The sequence below is a fragment of the Sceloporus undulatus genome, chromosome 5, assembly GCF_019175285.1.
Source record: "Sceloporus undulatus isolate JIND9_A2432 ecotype Alabama chromosome 5, SceUnd_v1.1, whole genome shotgun sequence".
Lineage (NCBI taxonomy): Eukaryota > Metazoa > Chordata > Lepidosauria > Squamata > Phrynosomatidae > Sceloporus > Sceloporus undulatus.
Genome location: NC_056526.1, coordinates 61,874,375 through 61,897,424, shown reverse-complemented (window position 1 = coordinate 61,897,424; position 23,050 = coordinate 61,874,375). Strand labels below are relative to the sequence as shown.

At 41.8% G+C, this 23,050-nt stretch overlaps 1 protein-coding gene across 2 annotated transcripts in view; it reads right to left on the bottom strand.

The window, feature by feature from the left end:
* AMIGO2 (adhesion molecule with Ig like domain 2) overlaps positions 1-21,811 on the bottom strand; it is a 30,741-nt gene extending 8,930 nt beyond the window's left edge. Inside the window, exons 1-2 of one of the 2 annotated variants that reach the window (XM_042470254.1) lie at positions 21,593-21,811; positions 19,173-19,288 (exon numbers count right to left, since the gene is read on the bottom strand). The gene's annotated coding sequence lies outside the window, so the exon portion shown is untranslated. The remainder of the gene's footprint in view (positions 1-19,172; positions 19,289-21,592) is intronic. The other variant, XM_042470252.1, reaches the window with a different exon arrangement.
* Between the last annotated feature and the right edge of the window lie 1,239 nt (positions 21,812-23,050).

Below are 23,050 nucleotides of genomic sequence, written 5' to 3'. Positions count from 1 at the left end.
CGCTTATCCAGGCCTCCCCCCCTCTCCAGGCGTCTGATTCCACTAGACATAAAGAATGACCAGAAATGACAAGAGATCATTGCTGGTCCCAATTCCACCACACAGTTGCTCACCTCTTCAGAACAACTGACAATGCCAGTGAGCCACCAAAACCAATACAGATTCTCTCCATTCCTTACACTGCCTCTCAAATCCCTTTCTCAAAAAACACAACTTTCTAGATCAATAGTGAATTCTTGACGGGTTTCAACCACTGACTTTTCTTTACATGGGGCCTGTCTTTACATGGGGCTGGGAGGGGGCTTGAGCCTCTTTCAAGGTTGGGCTACAACCTCAGCCCAGTGTCAGTGAGCATGCAGACCAGCTTCATAGCCTCTCCTCCTCCACTATGTCATTCATCTCCAAGCAGCTGCAGGGCTTTGGTGGACAGCCGGCCTTGTCTCTTTGTAACATTCTCCTCTTCTTCTTCTATTGCATCAGCCATTGGGACAGTGAAAGCCCTCAGGCTGCGCAAAAATGAACGGCGTGGATGATGATGATGAGGCAGTGATAAAGAAACAAGACTGCCCACCTGCCAAAGCCTTCTGCCTGCTTGAAGATGAACATTGCAGCAGAGGGTGAGGAGGACAATGCTGCAGGTGGGTGGCTTTGTCTCTTTTCCGCATCTTTCTCTTTCTCTTCCTTCTCCTTCTCCTTTGCTGTGCTGTTCACTTCCAAGCAGTCTGGGGGCTTTGCTGGGCAGTCAGTCTTGTGAGGAGTAGGAAGAGGATGGGGAAAAGAGACAAGGATGCCCACCCACCCTGTTGTCCTCCTTGTTCTCTGCTGTGTCATTCAACTTTGAATGGCCTGGGGGTTTCCTCCATCCTCCTCCTCTTCCTCCTCCTTGTCGTCACAAGTTTGTCCACTTGGTAAAGTGGCCAGGCCACTTAGAAGTGAACGACACAGCAGAGGAAGAGGAGGAAGACACGGCAAAGAGACAAGGCCACCTGCCCGCAGCATTGTTTTCTTGGTCCTCTGCCACATCATTCATCTTCAAGAGGCCTGGAGGTTTTGGTGGGAGGGCAGCTTTGTTTCTTTGCCGCCTCCTCCTCCTTGTCCTGCTCTGCATCATTCACTTCCAAGCGGCCTGAGGGTTTTGCCAGGTGGGCAGCCTTGTGAGAAGGAAAAAGAGGGTAGAGGAAAGAGTGGCCTGGAGGCTTTCATTCTCTCAATGGCCAATGCAATAGAGGAGGATGAGGAGAACACAACAAAGAGACAAGGCCGCCCACCACCAAAGCCCCTTGGCCACTTGGAGGTAAACAACGTAACAGAGGAGGAGAGGCTATGCAGCTAGGCTGTGCGTTTGCCGATGTGGAGCTGGGATTCTGCCCAGCCTGGAAAAAGGCCCAGGCCCCCTCCCAGCCCCTTGTAAAGGCAGGTCTGATGAGGCATCCGCAGGTGGTGGCAGTGCACACTGGAGGACTTTTGGGGGCAAGGAGCAATGGTCCTGGGGCTCACACATGGAGCCCAGGAACAAAGGAGACTCTGCTTGCCTGTTGTAAGTCTATTTTACTTTTTTTTACTCATCATGAGCCTATTTTTCTTATCCTCCCCACCTGATTTCTTCAAGCCCTCATATTTCATTTGCATTTTAAATTGTGAGCTGCTTTGAACCTGTTGCTGCCAATGGTAGTGCAGCCGCCATGTTTTACCCTTGACGTATGCATGGGTCATACCAAAACCCCCCATTTTGGCCCCAAACTGTACCCTTATAGTCGAGTATATACAGTATTCACAAGAAATGCCTGTTTGCCCCATCTATTCTGAATTCTACAACATTTAATGGAGAAAATATTTATTATTAAAATAACATTTGTTACTTCAGAATATCCTGAACTAGGAATAAACAAATAAAAAAAAAAAGTGGATAAATAAATAAGTTAGCAAGCTTTATTTGTTATATTTTCAGAAAACATTAAAGTCTGGTGGTGGGATTCTGCCCTTGCCCCCTGTGTCTTGAGCAGTGGAGATTTTTTTCTCCATTGTACTGTAAAAGAATCAAGAATATTATGACTTGTTTTCTCTGCTTTGTTGGGGAACTCAATGACTCATTAATATTAGGAGCTTTTCAATGTCTTTAATAAAGAAGAGAATGTGGTTTCTTCAACATGTAAGAGGCTCTGAGATAAATACTGGGGGTGCTACAACCAAGCACATTTTCCAAAAAAGCAATTTCAGTAATAACAGTAATAATCAAAGTCCCCTTCTTTTGAATAATGGCTTCTTTATTATCACAGTGCCATGGAAGGTAGTATTATTCAAAAAGAGACAGACAAATAGACACACACAGTGTGAAAGAGACATACAAATCCTTAAGCCACACAGTCTGGTTTACTGTTTTTTTGGTTTTTTTAAAAATAAAATTGAGAATTTTAGTTGGTTTTAACTATCTAGTAATATTCAATGCAAGTAAAATAATCCTTGGTGTCTTTGGGCCAGAACAGACCAGCAAAATACACCGGCTTCCCGGTGGCTTGGGGGCATGGCATGCAGACAACGCATGTCCCCAAGCTGGCAGGAAACTGCCATGAAGCCACCTGGCCTTTTACACAGAGCCAGCTTTTTGGCACTCCGGTGGCATGGTGTTTAGAAGCTGCATGCTGCAGGAATGCTGAAAAGCTGAAGCAGTGGCGGAAATGGCACCTTTTTTTCTGCATAAAAAAGAGTGGCATTTTGCTGCTTCTTTTTGTGCCAGAAAAAAGCCGGATTGAGGCCTCAGCATGCGGTTGCCATGGCCCTGATCCAGCACTCAAAGGGTGGTGTTACACCTCCTCTTTGGCCCAGTCTGTTTCGGGCATTTGTTATGCATGTCAGTAAGTACTCTTATGTACTTACTGACATCCTTTATAACAGTGGTTCTCAACCTTCCTAATGCTGCAACCCTTTAATACAGTTGCTCATCTTGTGGTGACCCCCAACCATAACCCCCGTGAATAGGGAGGGATGACTGTATGTGTTTTCCGATGGTCTTAGGAAACCCCAAAGGGGTTGCGACCCACAGGTTGGGAACCGCTGCTTTATAATGTACTACACTCAGCCCTCCACGTTTGTGGCTTTAACTTTTGCGGATTTGATTATTTGCAGTTTTGATTAACATGCTCTTTCTAAAAATCTCTAGGTCCTCCCGAGAAATTCTGCTGGAAGTTGACCATAGAGTTGCACTGGAGGGCCTAAAGATTCCTAGAAAAAACACTTCTTTATGCATTTATAGGTCCTGCGACATGATTCTATGGTCAAAGTACGGCAGATGTTGACCACAGAGTTCTGCTAGAGGACCTAGAAATTCATAGAGAGGTGTTCTCTCAGGTTAAAAAGTACTTGTTATTTATTTGCATTTTTTCCACTTCACAGGGGTTCTGTGCCCCTCATCTTGGCAAATGTGGAGGGACAAGTGTATATGATTCAGCATATTTTTTAAAAAAAAAAACATTCATCTGTTGCTGACCTGCTTGGTACAGCCATTATCTGCCAGTCACCCATGTTCCCTATGTGGTAAATTAATCTGGATTAGGGGATTTGGGAATGGCTGGTACTAGATAGCCATGCTCCATGGACAAGATGGAAAGAGATGTCTTTTTCTCTCCAACAGCCCTATGATTCAGTTTTAAAAGAGCTGGCAACACTGCAGGTACAATATTTCAACTGGCACCTAATAGGATTATTCCCAAATTAAGCAGTTACATCTTTGGCAAAGCTCTATTCTCTCCTACACTGAGATATTAGGGTATGTAGAAGTGCCAAAGAAAGACTAATGTGTATGCTAAATAATGACTTAACTTTCTAATTAATCCAGCTAAGAAGTACAGTAACTCAGTGTAAGACTGAAGCTCAAATTCTATTGTCAGAGGAAAAGATAAAAGTACACCCAATTCCCATATTTTTGCTTTAAAAAGCAAAAAACAAATTTCTCTCCCAATGTTTTGTCATGAATGTAACCAAGACATCTAAATGTATTCTGCACAGTCATAGCAGCCCAATGCCACTTTAATTGCCCATAGCTTCTTCTTATGGAATCCTGAGATTTGTAATTTAGTGTGGCATAGAATTCGATTATAGAGCCAAGTGGTTTGACTACTGGACCAGGGTTCGATTTTCAACTTGACCATGAAACCCCCTGGGTGGCCTTGGACAAGTCACATATTCTCAGCCTTAGGGGAAGGCATTGGCAAACCTCCTCTGAACATATCTCGCCAAGAAACCCCCATGATAGGCTCATGTTAGGGTTGCTACAAGATGGAAATGACTAGGATGGCATACAATGACAACAAGTATTCTACTGGACTACTCACCAAACTACATATTCCACGATGCTATAGCATGGATCCATAACAGTTACAGTGGTTATCAAACTGCAATAAACATGTGATGTAGACATATGCACAGAGAAAAAGGGTCAAGGCTTATATCAACTGGACATTTACCTCTCCCCTCATAGTGCCACCTACTATCAACTACTCTGTATGAAGGATTCCATGATAGAGCAAGAGACAGATGAAGATAACATTAGGCACTCATTCCTTTATTTAAACCAAGATGCTCATAATTTCCACTTTCCCAAAGAATAGACCTAGAATTTAGCCAGATTACAGTATGCTACTAAATACTTATCCAGAATTTGCCTGGATATGCCATCCTATTGCCTCAGGGCAGCAATATATCCTGATTTCATTTTATTGTCATAATAACACTAAAGGTAAATTCAGCTGAGGGCAAGGGATTAAACCCAATAGCACTCTATAAGATTTACATGCTATAAACAGCACCTTCTTTTTTAAAAGTGAATAATTTCTGAATGTTTTAAAATACTGTATAACAGAAAGTGAGATATATTTTAAAAACAAACATGGAACATTGGCCAATGAATGTCTTTTTCATTCAGTGCAGAAATTCAAATATCATTCTAAGAACTTTATCGCACCCATTTTTTGGCACGTTACGGGTATGAAAAGAGGACGCTCGTGTGCTTGCGTGACTGCCCCAAAATGGATTTTACCGCACGTCAAAGTATCCCCCAAAAGGCCCCATTCCATTCCATTGCGGCAATCCATCCCCGTTCAGTGCTGACGGGCACCATTTTGATCGGTCGGAAGAATTCCAACCAGAACATTTCACGCGTAAAATCCATTTTGGGGGGTTGTGCACGCACACAAGTATCCTCTTTTCATACCCGTAACATGCCAAAAAAGGGTGTGATAAAGTCCTTAGTGTCATTTACAAAAATGCCTTACAAGATTCTAAACTAGCCTTTTCCATGAAAACACATCAAGATGTCACCAAGTGCACTCTGTCACTGGTGTTAGTGCAGACATACACTATAGCTGTACTAGAACTGAACTCCTGAGCAAGACTAAAAGATCAGAGGAATCTAGTCCAGAATTCTCCATGGCACGATAACATTTTTTAAACAAGTAGGGTTCTCTTTTCTACAATAGAGAACATGAAACCATGTGACCAAGTTCATAGTTCTAACCCTATACATTCCTTTTGGTCTTTTATAATTATAACCACTTGGTGGCAAGAAATTATGTACTTTTGAAAAGCATGAACAGTGAAGAAAACATGTTAGAAAATAGCAGATTGTATTATCCACTGAAAAACAAAGAAGAATGAAATAGTTTACTACTGTAACACGAATGAGATGATGGTATCTTCCGGTAAAAACCTGTAACCCTTTAGTGGATTTTGGACTGCATGTTCCAAAATCCCTCATCATTGGCTATGGAGGCTAAGGCTGCTGGGAACTATAGGCACGACAAAATATCTGGATGGTCACAGTTGCCCACCTCTTTGGTCTCTCAAGAAAAAAGAAACTTGGCCTGAAGCACATGGGCAGATGGGGTGGCTTCCAACCACTCTAGGGACACCCAGAAGTTGCCTTGGACTACCTAAGGTGGCCCAAAACCAGCCCCCAAAGGAACAGATCTTTTCTACCCCTTGCCACAGTCCATTTGGGACTGCTGCTGGATTTCCCCTTGGGGCTATGGCATGTGTTCGCCATGGGCCCAGGGCAATCGGGCTGGGACCAGCTTATGCCTGCTCCTTCTTGCCCATCTTTTTGCCCCTTTGGTTTCAATCTGGAATTATTAAAGTAGCCTACTAGCATCAATGGGAATTAAGTTTATAATGAATTAACTTTTCCCAGGTTGGTGACTTCTTGATGTGCTAAATTTCATCAGTCAAGTTAGCTGTGGATGATGAGGGTTTTAGTGATCATATCCGGAGGGCACAGAGTTGGGAAACTTCTTGTAGATTACAGGGAAAAACAGCAGTTCACAATCCCATTTTTGTGACTGAAATAAACCCATGTGGGTGGGATTTCTAACAGTTTATGCAAATAAGGTGAGAACATTAAGAACTGGGACAACTAAAATGTGAAGTTAGCATCCCACTATGGAAGAAAGAAGATTTACAGACAGAAGACTGTCTTAAACATTTCTTTGCATTAATATATTTTTGAAAACATTCTTCTCTATAATGATAAAGGCATAAACTCAGGGGTGGAAAGGACAAAAACTCATCAGGATGTTTAGAACACACTAATCCTGGTCAGGAAATCAGCACACTATTTCATGATGGTCACATTAGCAAAAGACTAAATCTTGGAACAAGCCTCTGCTGGAAAATGATTAAGGATACTATTATGAATGTATGTCACAGCCCGATAAAAGGAACAGAGACAAGTCTACTCAGCTAATACATGGTGAAAGGCAAAGCAGATCACTTTCACAAATTCCTTGTCTGAAATATGTTGCTCAGCAAAGACATTCTGCTGACTTGATTCAGCAAGGATATTCAGATGCCATAAAGCACTCTAGCTTAATATTCTGATGTAGAGATGGCGATTACATGGAAGAGCACAAAAGGTCAGCAATGCATGGTCCTTTCCTCTTTTCCCTTGTGACCATATGGTCTTATGCAGCTGATGAATGTTTTTAGATCACAGGGCTTGCAGAGGCACAAAGAGTTATGATAACATGCTATTATAAAAACCTAAATATCAATGCAGCCTTGAAGTAAGCTGCACTGGTATTAGCATGCAATATACATTGAGTATTATAATGGATTGTATTGATTTTAAATGTCTCAAATATTCCAGAGCTCAAAGTGTCCCAGATCCTTGGTCATTCATCCTTGTAAAAATCTGATGCTGCTATCACAGAAAATGAAAAATTGCTGTAACTGCACCTCTTGCCTGTCATTTCTCATAACAATGCATAAAATAGTAAGAAGTGGGCAGGTTTGAATAAAAGGAACAGAACACAAATAGGAATCCTTCCTCTAGTTCCAACTATATTAGGTGTCTTTAGTATCTAAGTGTGCAGTATTAGAGCTTGGAAAAGTTACTTTTTTGGATTAGAACTCCTGGAAACACCCAGCCACTATGGCCAATAGATATGCTAGCTGGGAGATCCTAGGAGCTGTAATTGAAAAAAAGAAAGAAAGTAAAATGTCTAAACTCTGTATAATACATGTCAAAAGTATCTAACATAGTTTGTATGTCAACTATGATTGACTTTCAGCACAGCAAGACTGCTTGTTTATGGTAAGTGAAACCACAAAGCTTGCCTGTCTTCACCTACCTTAATATTCTCAAAGAGTGCCTGAGTCATAGTTCTTTTGAATAAAACAATGCCTTTCTTCGTGAAAATTAAAAGATTTTCTGAAGACATTTGAAAAGGATACTGAAGAAAAAAATTAAATAGAAAACTGATCAGTGAATCAAAATATGCCAAGTCTAATTAATGGCCATCATCCAGTTTCCAGGACAATTTTTATGCTGCTGCTGGGCAAAAGATGTTGGGAAGTTGGTCATGGAGAAATGGAGGGGGGGGGGGGGGAAGGAGGGAATGACAATGGCCAAATGTCTGCCCTAACTTTTTTCTATTTGGGTTGTGATTTTCAAATATCCTACTTACATTAAGATTGGTGTGTTCATCATACAAAGCCTGCAGAAGAATCCTGTATTGAATTTAGAACATATTTCCAACTTGTAGAAGGACATCCTGGCTTAGGTCAAGGGATCACAATTGTCCTAAAGATGTGCCAAACACTTCCTTGTAGATCCAAACTTTGAGGGATTTTGGCAAAGGCTGACAACAGGCTTTTTTCAGGCTGTTGCTATTGCTGATCCTTTTGTCACAGAATTGTGCGAAGGACTTAAGGTCCCATGGAAGTAAAGAAACAAATAAGATAATTATTTATCTAGAGCACAAAGCAATTTGTGTAATATTTTAGACTTTTGCACAAATCTATTTTAACAAAAAGTAATACTATGTTTGCAATATAATTTCTATGTTGAATGGTGACCTGTGTGAATGTCTGTATTTAAATGAGAGAGATCCTCCATAGCTGATCCTAAACATCTCTGCTAGTGATTTCTGAGGAAAGAATGTCAGGAGGAAACATCATATTTGTTTTATCCCACACCACTACCTTATAAAATACAGGTACAGTATTTCAAAACACAAAAACTGAAAGCTCTGTTTAAGATTTATGCCCCTGTTTCTATCAGGACACATGAAGAAACAGCAATTCTATTCATTCTGTAAACTGTGTGGCTATTTCTGTTCCAAAATACGTGTCATAGAAGATGGCAGTGTTTTAGGAGGTATCTCAGTTTTGGAGCTTTATTCAAAACCTGTTAGCAATTAAAAGCAGCTATGGTTCTTATTTTCCCTATGTCTACCTTACATTACTTGTCTCTTGATAATCCTAATAATGTAATGTTTGAGAGATATCTGTTCATGGATTTACTGTGCAAGCTTACTCTCATCCAAATGGATGAGAACATTACTGGAACTAAATCCACAAGGTTGGCATAACTCCAAGTTACGACAGCACTGGACTTCCATAACTTTGAATATATGCACTGCACAGTCATAACTATACTGGACTGTGTGGGGAAAGGAAAAACCAGATGTCTGTTGGACCCTGAGTGCTTTTATTGTTGCAAACAGACATCTGCTGACAAGATAAAGATTCACCATCTATAGTTCAGTGAACAGAGAATCTTACGCATGAATGTGTATTTGATAGATGTCAGCTTCAAGAAAATGTATTTTTGGAAACACAGTCACTTATATCAATATATATGCCTAGCCCTTGTTCATATTTTATGTAATTCCTCTTCCCTTTGTTTTGTTTCCCCCCTTCTCATTTCTTTTTCTTAATTTTGTAATCATACATTTAAAAATCCATTACAATTAGAAATGGGTGTGTAATAGGAGATAACCAGCAAAGTGGCTATTGAGGTTCTGTTTAGATTAAACTGAATACTGTAATATTGAATGGAACCCCATGCAGCTGTTGCTCCTATGGATAGGAAAATTGGACCCTAAACTCTGCCAGGACAACACATTGTGTTATTCCATCAGACCATTCAGACCATCCAAGTTTATAGTAGGCAAGGGGGGGGGGGGGGTCAATTCTTGACCTAGGACAGTTGTACTGCCACCTTTCATTCCAAACTTGCAATGAGAAGCTCTTCAACTTTTTGATTTCCTGGTCCTTTCAGGAACTGGGGGTGTTTTGAGGAAATGGGCTGCTCCTCCTAGAGCAGTGATTGAGATTTTTGTATTGGTTTTGTCTTCCAAATTGTGTGTGTGTGTATATACAGAAGCTGGGGGGAGGGGTTGTATATAAACCCAGCAAAAGATCATAGTTGTCATAAATCTAGGCATGTCAATACATCACTTTCCTCTTATCTCCACAGAAAGGGGGTAGGGATTATATGGTCATTGGTTACATTCTATGTCCAGTTTTATGTTCTCTCCCCCTCCCATTGTTCCACTTGCTGCTATCAAATTTGCTACTGCACTGGCAAATTTCAGGAGAAGAAAAGAATATAAGACTAGAGACTAAGCCAGCACTTTACCGTTTAAAGTGCATATGCCTTGTTTTCAAGCTGAATTGCACTCTTGGAAGCATAATTCAGTAAGAGCAAAGTGCATGCTCTTAGCCTGCCTTCCTGCTTATTTGTTGTTTTTTTTTAAAGGATAAATTACTGGAGGTGTTGTGGCAATAGCTCTAGGTAGGCAATGTAGGCCTTGTACACCCAAGACCACATCCATCTCTATTAAAGGACTAGGATCTCCAAAGGAAGGCTTGAGAAAAAGGACAGTTTACATAAAGGCAGCACTTTGTTCAAACCATCAACAGTCCAGAAGAACAACATGTGTAATTATTTTATGAAGGAAGGATAGAAGAATCCCCTTGTTTTCTTCAAACTCTGTAAAATCTCTGTCTTAGGACATCAAATATAAACAACCATGAGAAAATCACAGTGCACTGTCGTACTGTCAAAACAAAGCACTCAGGCATCTACCCTAAGTAGTGTGTATGTGTGGGACCACAGGACAGATCATTCTTGAGAACATTGGCTGGCAACCTGTTTGTGAATTACAATGGTGTAATTGGACCATTGGACTTATGCCTTCACAATATTGATCACTGCAGAGGTTGAAACTCTGTTCCATCCATACAACAACCAAACTCCATTCCAAAACCTACCCCCCTTTTCTTTAAGGAGGTCAAGGAGCACATGAAGTACCTGTTAGGTTAAGTGACTGAGATCACTCAAAGAACTTTATGCCTGAAAGATCCATGTCATCTGGGTCCTAGACCAAATCCCTAATCAGTATATTACAGTGGCATATGTGATACTTGCATTAACCTTGTTATATGAACGAAGAGAAGACTCTTCAAGAGCACTGAAACACCTATGGCTACAGGTCCTCCTGCTCTGCCACTCCTCCTAAAGCTATGGAACAGTTTTGCTTCTATAGATAGCAGCACTATCCCCCAAACAGAAAACACTGGATAGCAACTGGTTCACACTATTTTGATCCTGTTAGTAACACATTCTTAGATGCATTAAGAAGAAGCTCAGGCAAACACTATGACTTTTACTCTAGTTTAGGTTTTGCTGGTCAAATATGCATGACTAGTCAAAAGACTAGCCGTTGACGACATGCTAGCCACAAATGGAAGTTCCTGCAGCACCTTCTCATGGATGGTTATGAATTGTCCTGCCAGCCATAGTTTATCTTTAGCACATGGACATCAGCAGGAAATCCACATGACTTCACACCCATGGGGACAATGGGTAGTTGGGCCAAAATGAGTACTGAACAACTCCAAACAAATACAGGAATGTGAAGTTGGAGGCTTTCATGGCTGGCATCCATAGTTTTTTGTTGGTTTTTCGCGCTATGTGGGCATGTCCTATAAGATGGAACATGGCCACATAGCCCAAAAAACCCACAAAAAACTAAACACAGGAATTCTTGGTTGCAGCTGCTATCCATTATTCATTGTGATCTTCATGTTTCTCTTGCTTTTCCAGGATATTGTGCAACATGCAGAGAAGAAATGGATATCACCTATCTATTCCTACCTCTATGAGCAGGTATGTGATATTTAGACTATTAGTGAGGCTTCCAGAAGAGGTACTGATTAAGAAACCTGCTGCTCCTATGTGAGGCTCCTACATTTTGAACTAGCAGGGCTCTGGTGCCTTTGAAAACTTTTTTAAAGACACAAGCTGTGAGTGGATTTGTATTCCACATTTCTGGCTTGTTTCTCTTCTGTAGTCCAACTCTTTTGTCAGTTCCCATTTTGAGGTGGGCACTGGAGTAAAAGAAGCCAGAAACAGCCCACTGTAGTTTAGCCATTGCTTGAACATGCCAGAGTTCATACACCACCAACAACTATGGATCCATAACAGTTTGTTACTGGTCAACAAATGATAGCTTAGTAACAGAGAGGGGTTCTTACCGAACAAGACATTTTTCAATAAACCACATCATGGCTTGTAACAATGAGCAAATGTGGTCAATGAGTAAGACCCCCCCCCCCACTCCTGCATTACAAGTGGATATGGCTATGTCATTGTGACAAAGCAGGACTCTGCTTTATATGGATCAAATAACATGCCATGCATATCCACATATTCTTACTTGACCAGTAGAAGTACTAAATAAACCAAAGACCTTGCCACCATGGTTTATTTATCATGTGATCCAACCCAGTGGTTTTGATTTGCCTCTTTCCCAACATGTCAGAGTTATAAACTAACCACAAGCTATGGTTGACAATCCAGTCATTTGTTTCAAGACCAAATTCTTCTCTAGCGCCTCTTTCTAAATATGTTGATTCATTCACTGAAAATATTTTCTCAAAGCATCCTGTAACTTGAGATACAAAAAACTTCATAAATAAGATAAAGCGACAAGAATGTAGGAGTGGCATGATGGTATTTAGACTGGATGTGGCATCTCTATAAACCACATGATGAGACCAGATTGGTTTTACAACAGATATTGGAGTGAGGCAATGAACAACATCCACCTACAGATTTTTTTATTAGATTTATCAGATATTATCCTTGGGAAAAACCTTGTTTCAAGTTCAGGGCCAATGTTATTTTCAAATAAATAGAATCAGGACAGATAGCTCATCTGTGCATTCTGGGAAGAAGGGGGAAATGATATTTCAAAGCAGAATATAATCTATGCTGACATAATATTATTTTATGCTAGAGAATCACAGATAATTTATTAATAATGTTCAGTAATGATGTCCCTCTGTTAGCTCTCACTCCTCAATCAGATGCCTTTCATTTTCTCCATTCTGCTCATCTCATCTACCCACATGCTTTGGTAGGTAAGCTGAAGCTGCTGGCAATGTTCCAACCAGACCTTGCTATCTCTTTCACCCTCTACCTTAAGGAAGCTAAACTTTGCTTCTCACCACACCAACAGGAATGTGTATCTTTGTGTTTGTAAATTAGGAGAAAAATAGCATGATGATGCTTGTCTACTCTGCTTTGCTGGTACTCTGCTAGGCTAGACTGGGTAGGCTAAGTTAGGACTGGATGACCTCCACAGGTACAGAGGCCAGGTCCTCCATGGAACCTACCAGGGCAGGGCATCCTTTTTTGCAGACTAACAGTACACCTGAAACCTTCTCAGCAATGCCATTAGCCTTACAAACAAGGCACATGCACCACAAATATCTTGCCTTGGGTGAAAAAAACAAGGCACATTGGATATGCAATGTATTGTTTTCACACACAAAAAGATCAACTGTTGCTGCCACAGCAAAGGCTGCAACAAAAAGAGGGGCAAAACTTTTCATGGGGGAGGGGGGCCCAAAGCAGCTGCAGGCATAGAGAATCACAGTGTCTGAAGGAACCTGCCCAAGGCTTATCTTATCCAATGCTCCTGACATTGCATGAATCCACAGCTAAAGCAGTCTTCACAATCTAATTTTGGTTTAAAAACTCCGTGAAGGAGGCAGGGGGACACATTGGATGTTACCCACTACACTATAAATATAGACCATTTAGAGTGGTCATGAATGCTCCCCCATTAATTATAGGCGGGGTGCAGATCGCCAAAAAGAGGTGCCTCCTCGGCGCCTCTCTTTGCTGCACTGGAGCGCCGCCACCTACAAACGGTGCTACACATCAAAAATTTCCAGAAGATAATCAGCCTGTGCTTTATATATTATAGCAAAGCTTTTGATTCTGTAGATCACGAAACACTATTTGTTCTAAAAGAAATGGGTGTGCCACAACATCAGATTGTCCTGATACACTCTGGATAAGAAGCCACTGAAGGGACAGAATATGGAGGAATAGAATGTTTTCCAATTGGGGTCAGTCAAAACTGTATTTTATCACCATATATGTTTAATATATATGCAGAATATATATTTAGAAAGCAGGGTTGGATTCAGAGAAATTAAGTGTGAAAATTGTGAAAGATGTGCAAGATGACATCACATTAATTTTTAAAAAAGCAAAAACAGAATGATTATTGCATTAAGACAAGAAAAAGAATGAAAAAGTAGAATTACAGTTGAATATTAAGCAAAGAAAAATAACAATCACAGATAATTTACATAATTTTAAAGTGGATGATGAAGGGGCTGAGCAGATGGACCAGGACAGCATGGGCCAAACCTGTACTGTCCTGACCTGGGTCCTAACCTGTGTCAGTCCCCAGTCCACCATGGAGATGGGCAGGTGTTTACATGCCCATCCACCACTACATCATGGACCCGCCAGCACTGCACACCACTTACCTTCCTCTGAAGTTGCTCCTACTAAGAATAACCCTGCTGCCATGTGTTATGTGGAAACAGGGCACCTGACTGCACCCACATGGTCAGGCATCCTGTTTCCACATCAGATGCTGCAATGGGGGTCTTCTCAGTAGGAGTGATGGTGGAAAAAGGTAAGGAACGTGCAGGGCTGTCTGGTCTGCTGGGATTTGCCATGCAGTTTCAATGAAATTCCATGGAAAATGGTGGGTCATTTTGATCTGTACTAAGCCTCCTTCGACCTGGGACTGGGACACATTCAGTGGATCCACATCTGGTCTGCCCAGTGCCAGCTCAGTGCTAATGCCCTGTGTCATTTGAACAGGATAACATGAGGCTGGGAGGAACACCAGTCTTTGGGCCTGTGTGGAAAGTCCCAAAGACATTAAAAAATCAAAGACTATAACGTTGCCCAGTCATTAATCAAAGTGAAGACTAATCAAGAAATCCAAATTAGAAATTTGGGGCCTGCAATGAAAAAGTTATATAAGATCTTCAAATGTAAAGATATATCATATAATATAAAAGTCAGAACTGTCCATGTCATTATATTTTATAGTGTCTATCATTTTAAAAATTAGGCATGAATAAAGGAGACAAGAAGAAAATCAGCTCATTTGAAATGTGGTTCTGGGGTAGAATGGACTGCTAAAGTGACCATTAAATAGGCCCTAGACCAAATCAAGCCTCAACTCCCCCCTAAAAGCCAAAATGACCAAATAGAGGCTATTGTACTTTGGTCATGTGATGAGACAACATGACTCATTGCAAAACACAGCCATGTTTGGAAAGTGTGAGGTAGCAATTAAAGACACAGGAGGATAGACTAATGGCTCTATCACGCGAGAGGCAAGTGTCATGAAAACGTGATTAAAACATGGTAATAGTGTGATCGGGGGGAAGATTATCACACTCCGGCACACTTCTATTCATGTCCCATGTGTAAACTGTAATGGAAGCATCTTTGGGTAATAATGGGATTTTCTGTTATTATCAAACACATGTCCATTACAGCTTATACACAGGACATGAACAGGAGAAGAGCATGGGAGTGTGATAATCTTACCCCCAATCGTACTATTACAGTAGTCCCTTCCCTTACGCGGGGGATCCATTCCGGACCCCTCGCGTAAGGGAAATTCCATGTAAGCTCAAGTCCCATTAAAGCCAATGGGGCTCATGCTCGTGGCGGCATGGCAGCATGGGCACACCATGGGCACACGTGCCATTACTCTTTCTGGCGTGTGGCACCACTTCTTCCAATGCAGCTTCCAGTGTATGCTGGAAGCTGCGTAAGGCATACTGTACCACATTTTAATTACGTTTTCATGGTGCTTGTCTCCTCCGTGTGATGGTGTCCTCAGTCAAGGAAACCACAACCCTGAGTTTACAATATCTGACCAGGGCTATTAGTGAAGGTGTCTTGGAAGTCTCCCATTCAAATCATCACTATAAGTTGCAGCCGACTGGATAGCAATTAACAACAATGACAAAGTTACGTAGCACCAAATTTAATGGGATGAAGTCCTTATTAAGTAAATATAGGACAGCATCTTTAATACACCTGTTGTGACTGGATTGTAAAATGTTTTGTTATCTGCGTGAGAGCATCATAAGTTCTATGCTTACAAAAACTCTTAATCAATTCTCAGAGCAAATGATCTGCAATAGCACCTGCACACACCTCCACAAGTGTTAGCTCTGCATGAACATGTTCAAATTTTATGCTTTATTTTCAGCTTATCAATTTGCTTGAAATGAAGCATTTAAAAAGAGTGGAATGGATGTTGCTGAGAAGCATTTTTTCCATGTATTGTCTGAAGATTATACTCCTCATTGTCCCTGGCCAATTCAGTTCCAGTTGATGGAACTGAAGTCTGTCCAACAACATCTGGAGGGCCATGTGTTTTCCAACCATGCTGTAGAGGAAGGTACTGTTACATTTGCAGCAGGAAATGTATGCTATTGCACGGCAAAATTAAGTGAATATGATATTCTACCCAAGTGATAAATTCTAGGCAGAACAGAGGAGTTTTGACCCCTGAAACCATTTCCCGACACTCTCAACCATAGCATTTTGAAATAATTTCCCAAAATTAAAGCCTGCTCTCAAATTATGTTTTCACTTTATCCCTGCTGCCTTTTCCTTTTCTGAGCCCATATTGGGGCAACAGGCATTTCTTGTTTCATGTATGGTAAAAGTGTTTGTTGCAAAATTTTGAGCACTATTTTGTTGCTCTGATAGTAACAGTCGACACTCTGTATCCACAGATTTTTCATCCATGGATACAACCATCCACAGCTTGAAAAGCAAGCCTTGTCTTTGCCATTTTATATAAGGGAAACCATTTCACTATTCCACTGTATTCAATGGAATTTAAGCATCCACAGATTTTGGTATCTAGAGGGGGTCCTGGAACCAAAGCCCAATGGATACCAAGAGTCTACTGTATTGTAATCCATGGTATCCTCTTTTGTAGAGATTGAAATATATAGCTGGTGATCTCAGTAGTGTGAAGCAGGCTGGAATTGCTGAGCTTAGAGTATCCTTGCAATTCCACAGGTGCATCCCATGTGTCCCAATGATGAGATATGTGCACATGGAAACTGGTTTGTGTGAACTGGATGTTATCATTCCTTGGTTCTACTTTTGGAGGGCCTGACACTGAATGGGGGATTCAAAAGAAAGAACCAACCACTCTCTAGAGGAAAATATATGGGAAACACAATGTCACTTTCCTTCCTCTTTTAGATGAAGATAAGAAACCGGGCTGCTGATTTCTGCCCTTGAATTTTTGTCATTAACTACCTTCACGTCCATCTCAAGGTATGGTGACCCTATGAATGAGACATCTACAAGACACCCTATCCTCAACAATCCTTTACAGAGAGGTTATTGTTTGAGTCAGAGCTTGGAAAAGTTACTTCTCTGAACTGCTACTCTCTGAGCCCCACAACCACTGATTATGCTGGCTAGCGGATTCTGGGAACTGGCCTCCTGTGTGTTAGTTCTTAGTCTATCCTCCTGTGTCTTTTCTTGTTGCCTCACACTTTCCAAGCATGACTGTCTTTTACAATGAGTCATGTTGTCTCATCATATGACTTTACTAATAAAGTAAAGGTTCTTAGCTGTAGTTTGAGTGTCCAAGAACACATATAGATAATGTACAAAACTCTGGATCATGGCCAATAAGTAGAACACAGAACACTGAAACAGAATAATAATGAGCAAACACTATTAAAAATAGAGAAAGAAGCTACTACAGTTAGAAATGCTGTATGATTCATAAAATTAATCTTATTGACTATTCTATGCCTCTATGCTGATTATGTCAAACATGAACATCATTGGATTTTTCTAAGTTTACTTATGACCACAATCTAGATAGAAGGTAGCTAATGTAATGCAGCAGTTAAAGGGGCTGGACTAGGTTTTGGAAGATCTAGTTAGTGTCTAGTCCCCAGTGAGCTAGGGAACTCATTGAGTGGTCATGGATTAGTCATTCTCTCTCAGACAGACCTATCCTACAGGGTTGTCATGATGGACAACCATGTACACCATCTTATGTTCACTGAAGAAACACAGTGAAACACAGAAATGTAACTACCAAGAACCTGAATCAGAAAATGCCAGTACCAATGTCTAGACTTTGAGAACTCTTGCTTATGTAACCAAAACAGTGCAATGGGCATGTATCACAGATAGATATGAAAGTCTGAAATGAATGTGTGTATGCAATGGGGGGGGGGGGGGGGGAAGAGGGAGGGGGGGGGAGGGAAAGGAAGAGAGAGAAACATGAGGTGTTGGGGAGAAGACAAAAAGGAAGTAATGCAATGATGAATAAGCATGGCTGGAGGACAGAAAACTAATGATAATGGATGGGAATGGATTGGAGTGGGGCAATCCCCAACAGAAACACTACAAATTGCAATATTTTGTATGTGATTATAATATAAAGTTGCAAATGATAACATACATGTTTTAGTATGTTAAAAGAAGGGAGGAAGCCCAGATAAATTTTAATTTGTTAAAATCTTCATGACGTAGGCACCAAATTTTGAAGTGATCAACTGGAATTGTATACTGTATATGTCAAAAATAATTTAATAAAGGCTTATTAAAAAAACTGGAATGAAAAAAATACCAAGCCCATGTGTCCAGTTGTCCAGGAATACATAACTAAAGCACTCCTGAAAGATGTCCATTCAACCTTTGTTTAAAGACCTCCAAAGAGGGAAAATACAAAGTAGCCGCTTCCATGGTTGAATTGTTTTCACAATCAAGAAATTCTTTCATATCTATCTGTGATACATGCCCCTTGCACGGTTTCGGAACACAAACCAGTGGAATAAAATTGCAAGAAAAGAGATTCAGCCTAAATATTGGAAAGAATTTCTGGTTTGTGTTCCAGTTTCTGGCACATCAGAAAAAAAGCTGGCTCCATTTTCTTCTTTTTTTTGGGGGGGGGGGATATTTGTATTACTATAAGATTTAATTACAAAAGAAATAAATTGTACCAGTTTCCTTGACATCATTATTATTCCTTTTCACTCATCTGATTCATAGATTTGTGTATCAGCACTTTCTCATAATTTGAATTATTTCTTCACACAATTATTTGTAGTAAAAGGGAAATAGTATCTTATTAAAATAATACATTGCTTACATTTCTGATTTAATTCATTTGCTACAAGTTGGGTCCATATTCTACATAACATCCCTACAAATACTTTACAATGGCTATTAAGTCACCTCTCAGATTTCTCCACGCTAAACATACCCAAGAGAGCCAGCATAGCATAATATAGCGCTTTGAGTGATGGATTAGGACACTGGGAATTGAGGGTTTGAAAATCACTGTGTGACCATGGGTAGGTCACACTTTCTCAGCCTCAGAGGAAGGCAAGGGCAAACTCCCCCTCTGAAAAAATTTGCCAAGAAAATCCCATCGTATGTTCACCTTAGGGAAGCCATAAGTCAGAACTGACTTGAAGGCACACAACAACAAGATCAACAACAAACATACCCGATTCTCTCCATTGCTCCTTAGAGTTGTGTTTATTGTGTTCTTTGTCCCAGAAGAGCTTGGATGTCAGTGGTTAGGAGTGCATTCAGAGTTCCAGTACTCCCCACCCATTTTATCTGCATAAAACGATAATCCCTGATTTTTCTCAATGTAATGCCCTATGTCAACACAAAGAAGGATTACATCAACAAGCACCAGTAACCAAGAATCACTTTGAAGTCTTGGGTTCATTCAAAAATTAGTGTGCCAGGCTTGTCAAAAAATAGTATTTGCCTTTACTCCATTTTAGCGTAACCTGACAGTATTACAACCTTTGCATATCCTACTTTATTTCAGCTCAGTCCTAGATCTTACAAGTAGCATCTCACTATTTCTGGATGCTCTCCTATTAAATTTCAACACTCCACCTTCTCCCAACGGGAAGCTGCTGGCAATATGCCGCTTCCTAATTACAGTATCTACCTGATTCAGACATAATACTTCCATCTATAATTCATTTCCATTTTTAAAATGCCTCAGCACCACATCTCCTTACACATGTCTAGACAGAAGTAGATCTTATTGAATGTTATGGGATATACTCCCATGTAACCAGATGGTCATGTAAATACGTTTCTTTTCAGATCCACCGAAATCTCTGCCTTCTTCCTCCAATAGGTTTGGTGCCAGCATTAGAGATTCAGTTCTTTGCTTCATTACTACTTTTTGAGGCTAAGTGTATACACAATCTGCTCCCTAACCTTATTACTTCGCCCCTTCATTTTTTAAAATCTGCTCTCTCCTTGTTCTCTTCTGATAGAAATTTAGTGGTGGCAGTAGGGAGGAAAAGAGTAATATATATCTCCTCCCCAAAAGGACAGAATACACAGTGTTTCTTAAAAGGTGCATATGCTACAGATCCAAAAACATAGGCACGGATGCATATTTAGAAATAGTTACTGTATGCACGAGAGCAACCATAGTGTAGTGGTTTGAGTGTTGGACTATGACTCTGGAGACCAGGTTCAAATCCCAGCTTGGCCATGTAAACCCACTGGGGAACTTTGGGCAAGTCACACTCTCTCAGCCTCAAAGGATGGCAATGGCAACCCCCCCCCCCCTTGAAGTAATTTGCCAAGAAAGCCCCATAAGTTGGAAATGACTTGAAGGCACACAACAACTATATACACATTTTGAAATGCACTATTACACCTCAACAGAAATGTAATACCATACACTTTTTGTGTTGTACCAAAATAATAGGGACAAGACATTTCAAACTGATGATCCTGGCTGTCACTGCAGGTACAAGCTGTTCATCATAGGTCCCTGTTTTCCTTCCTTGGGATTCTTTCTTCTTTAGATCTTTATAGACACTATTTTAAACCCAGGAGCCCCTCAAACAGAAAAGCAGGACATGTTGCCACCCTTGCTGCCAAAGTACCCATCCACTACAGCCTAGTTCCTCAGACTAAACCATGTTACGGAGCTGTGGTGGCAGGCTTTGGAAACCACTCTGGGGGCACCCATGGCTTTCCAGGGGTGGTGTTGGGTTGGCGTTCCCATCCGCTCCTGCCCACCTGGCCAGCAGTCAGGGATGATGGGTGCTGTGGTTCATCCACATCTGGAAGACTACAAGTTGACACATCCCTGTTATGATGATGAAGAGGGTTCCAATCTTGGTGGCTGTTGATGGAGGAGAAGGGGAGAGGGGTGTTTTCAAAATTTCTCATCATAAGGGCTGCATCCACACTGGAGAAATAACTCGGTCTGGCACCACTTTAACTATCCTGGCTCCGCTCTGGGCCCACAACATACTCCAACTCCCAGAATTCCATAGCCTTGAGCCGGACAAAGAGTTAAAGCGGTGCCAAACCGGGTTATTTCTCCAGTGTGGATGCAGCCTTATAAACTCCTCTGAAATGCCAGGGCTGTGATCGCGCCAGAGGATGGCAGCCACCGCAAACCCTTCGCCTCCAGCTTCAGCTTCCATTGAAAGGAAGGGCCAGCCTGGCGTCGTGGTTTGAGCCTTGGACTCTGGGTTCGAATCCCGGCTAGGAAGTCCCCAGGGGAGGTGCCCTGGGCCAAGTCACACTTTCTCAGCCTTAGGGGATGGCCAAAGCCCTTCTGAACAAACCTTGCCAAGAAAACCCCTCCGTAGGGTCGCCATGAGGGGTTGAAGGCAAACCACAACACACAGAGAGAGAGGCTCGTGACTGTGGAAAGTCTGGATCCCCCCCTCAGCCATGGAAACCCACTTGGGCAAAAGTCACACTCTCTCAGCCTCAGGGGATGGCCATGTCCAATGCCAAACCCCCCTCCGAAGAAACCTTGCCAAGCCTTGGAGAGGACTTGGAGGCACCCACCAAGAAGAAAAGGAGATGGTGGCATCTCCCCTAAAAAAGCCTGATGCTGAGGAGGAACAGGAGGAGGAGGCTCACCTGGGATCCGGGCGCCTCATGGCAAGGAGTGGAGCAGGTCTCCCGGGTGGGAAGCGGGTCCTTTCCCTGCCGCCGGGGCTGCTCCTGCTTCGCTCTGCCCAGGCGGAGAGTTGGCACCGAGAGCCGAGGAAAACAGCGGCGGCAGCGGGGATAGGACCCACCTCCAAGGCGGGCCCCCGGCCTCCGCCAATGCCTCCCGCAACAAGAGCCAGCCAGGCTCCAGAGCCTCCTGACAGAGAGACTGCCAAGCCTCAGCAGCCCTTTTATGCGCCTCTCCCCGCCCTCCTTTCCCGCCTTCTCTGCCTCCCTCTTCTTGATCTCCCTCTTGTTGTTGTTGTTTTTGTTGTTGTTGTTGTGTGCCCTCAAGGCCTTTCCCACCCATGGCGACCCTACCCTGGGCTTTCCTTGTGGGCAAGGTTTCTTCAGGTGAAGCAAAAATAAAACAAAATAAAACAGTGTCCAAAAACAAAAAACCCCAAAAACCCCAACCCTTACAAAATCCCAGCAGACATACATGTCTTTATTTTATGTGAAGTCAGAGACTTTCATGGCCAGTATCCATAGTTTTTTGTGGGTTTTTGGTTGTTGTTGTTGTTGTTGTTGTTGTTGTTGTTGTGTGAGAGTCTGAGAGAGTGGGACTAGCCCAAGGTCACCTCAGTGGGGTTTCCATGGCTGGCTAAGGAGTTCAAGTCTGGTTTCCAGAGGTTGAATTCAAAGTTAGAGCCATGTTAGTCTCTGAAATCAGTACCGAGAGAGGCCTTGTGGCACTGTGAAGTTGAACGCTTTCATGGCAACTGCCCATATGCTTTTTTTGGGTGGGTTTTTTCGGACTATGCGGCGACTTTCTAGAAGAGTTTCTTCCTGATATTTCACCAGCATTTGTGGCATCTTCAGAGAATACTTCCCTGGAAAAGAGTTGGGTATATATGTACTGTGCGACCCTGAGAAAGGAGGGTCACACAGTACATACATACCCAACTCCTTTCCAGGCAAGCATTCTCTGAAGATGCCAGCCATAGATGCTGGGGAAATGTCAGGAAGAAACTCTTCTAGAACATTGTAACCCAAAAAACCCACAAAAAACTATGCCCTGTAGCACCTTTGAGACAGCCGTAGATACTTGACTGTAAGTCAATCGCGTGTATAGGGCAAGGGCAAGTTTTTGGGAGCCGAAATTATGGTTTTTTGCTACGACCGTTGGATATGTCAAGGATAAAAATTTAGGGTGTATCGCAAAGGAGCTAAAAGAGGAAGCTAAATAAATCAATAAATAAACAAGTTGGTGCAGCTTCTGGCCTCTTAAGATGCGTGTGTCATTTAAACAGCATACCTCCAAAGTGACCCGAAGCAGCTTTATTTTGGCCTGTCTGTTCAGGCCCTAAATTCTTATGCACATCCCAGTGGGATCTACTTATGAGTAAATCAACATGGTACACAATTGCAAATTTTGTTTCTTTC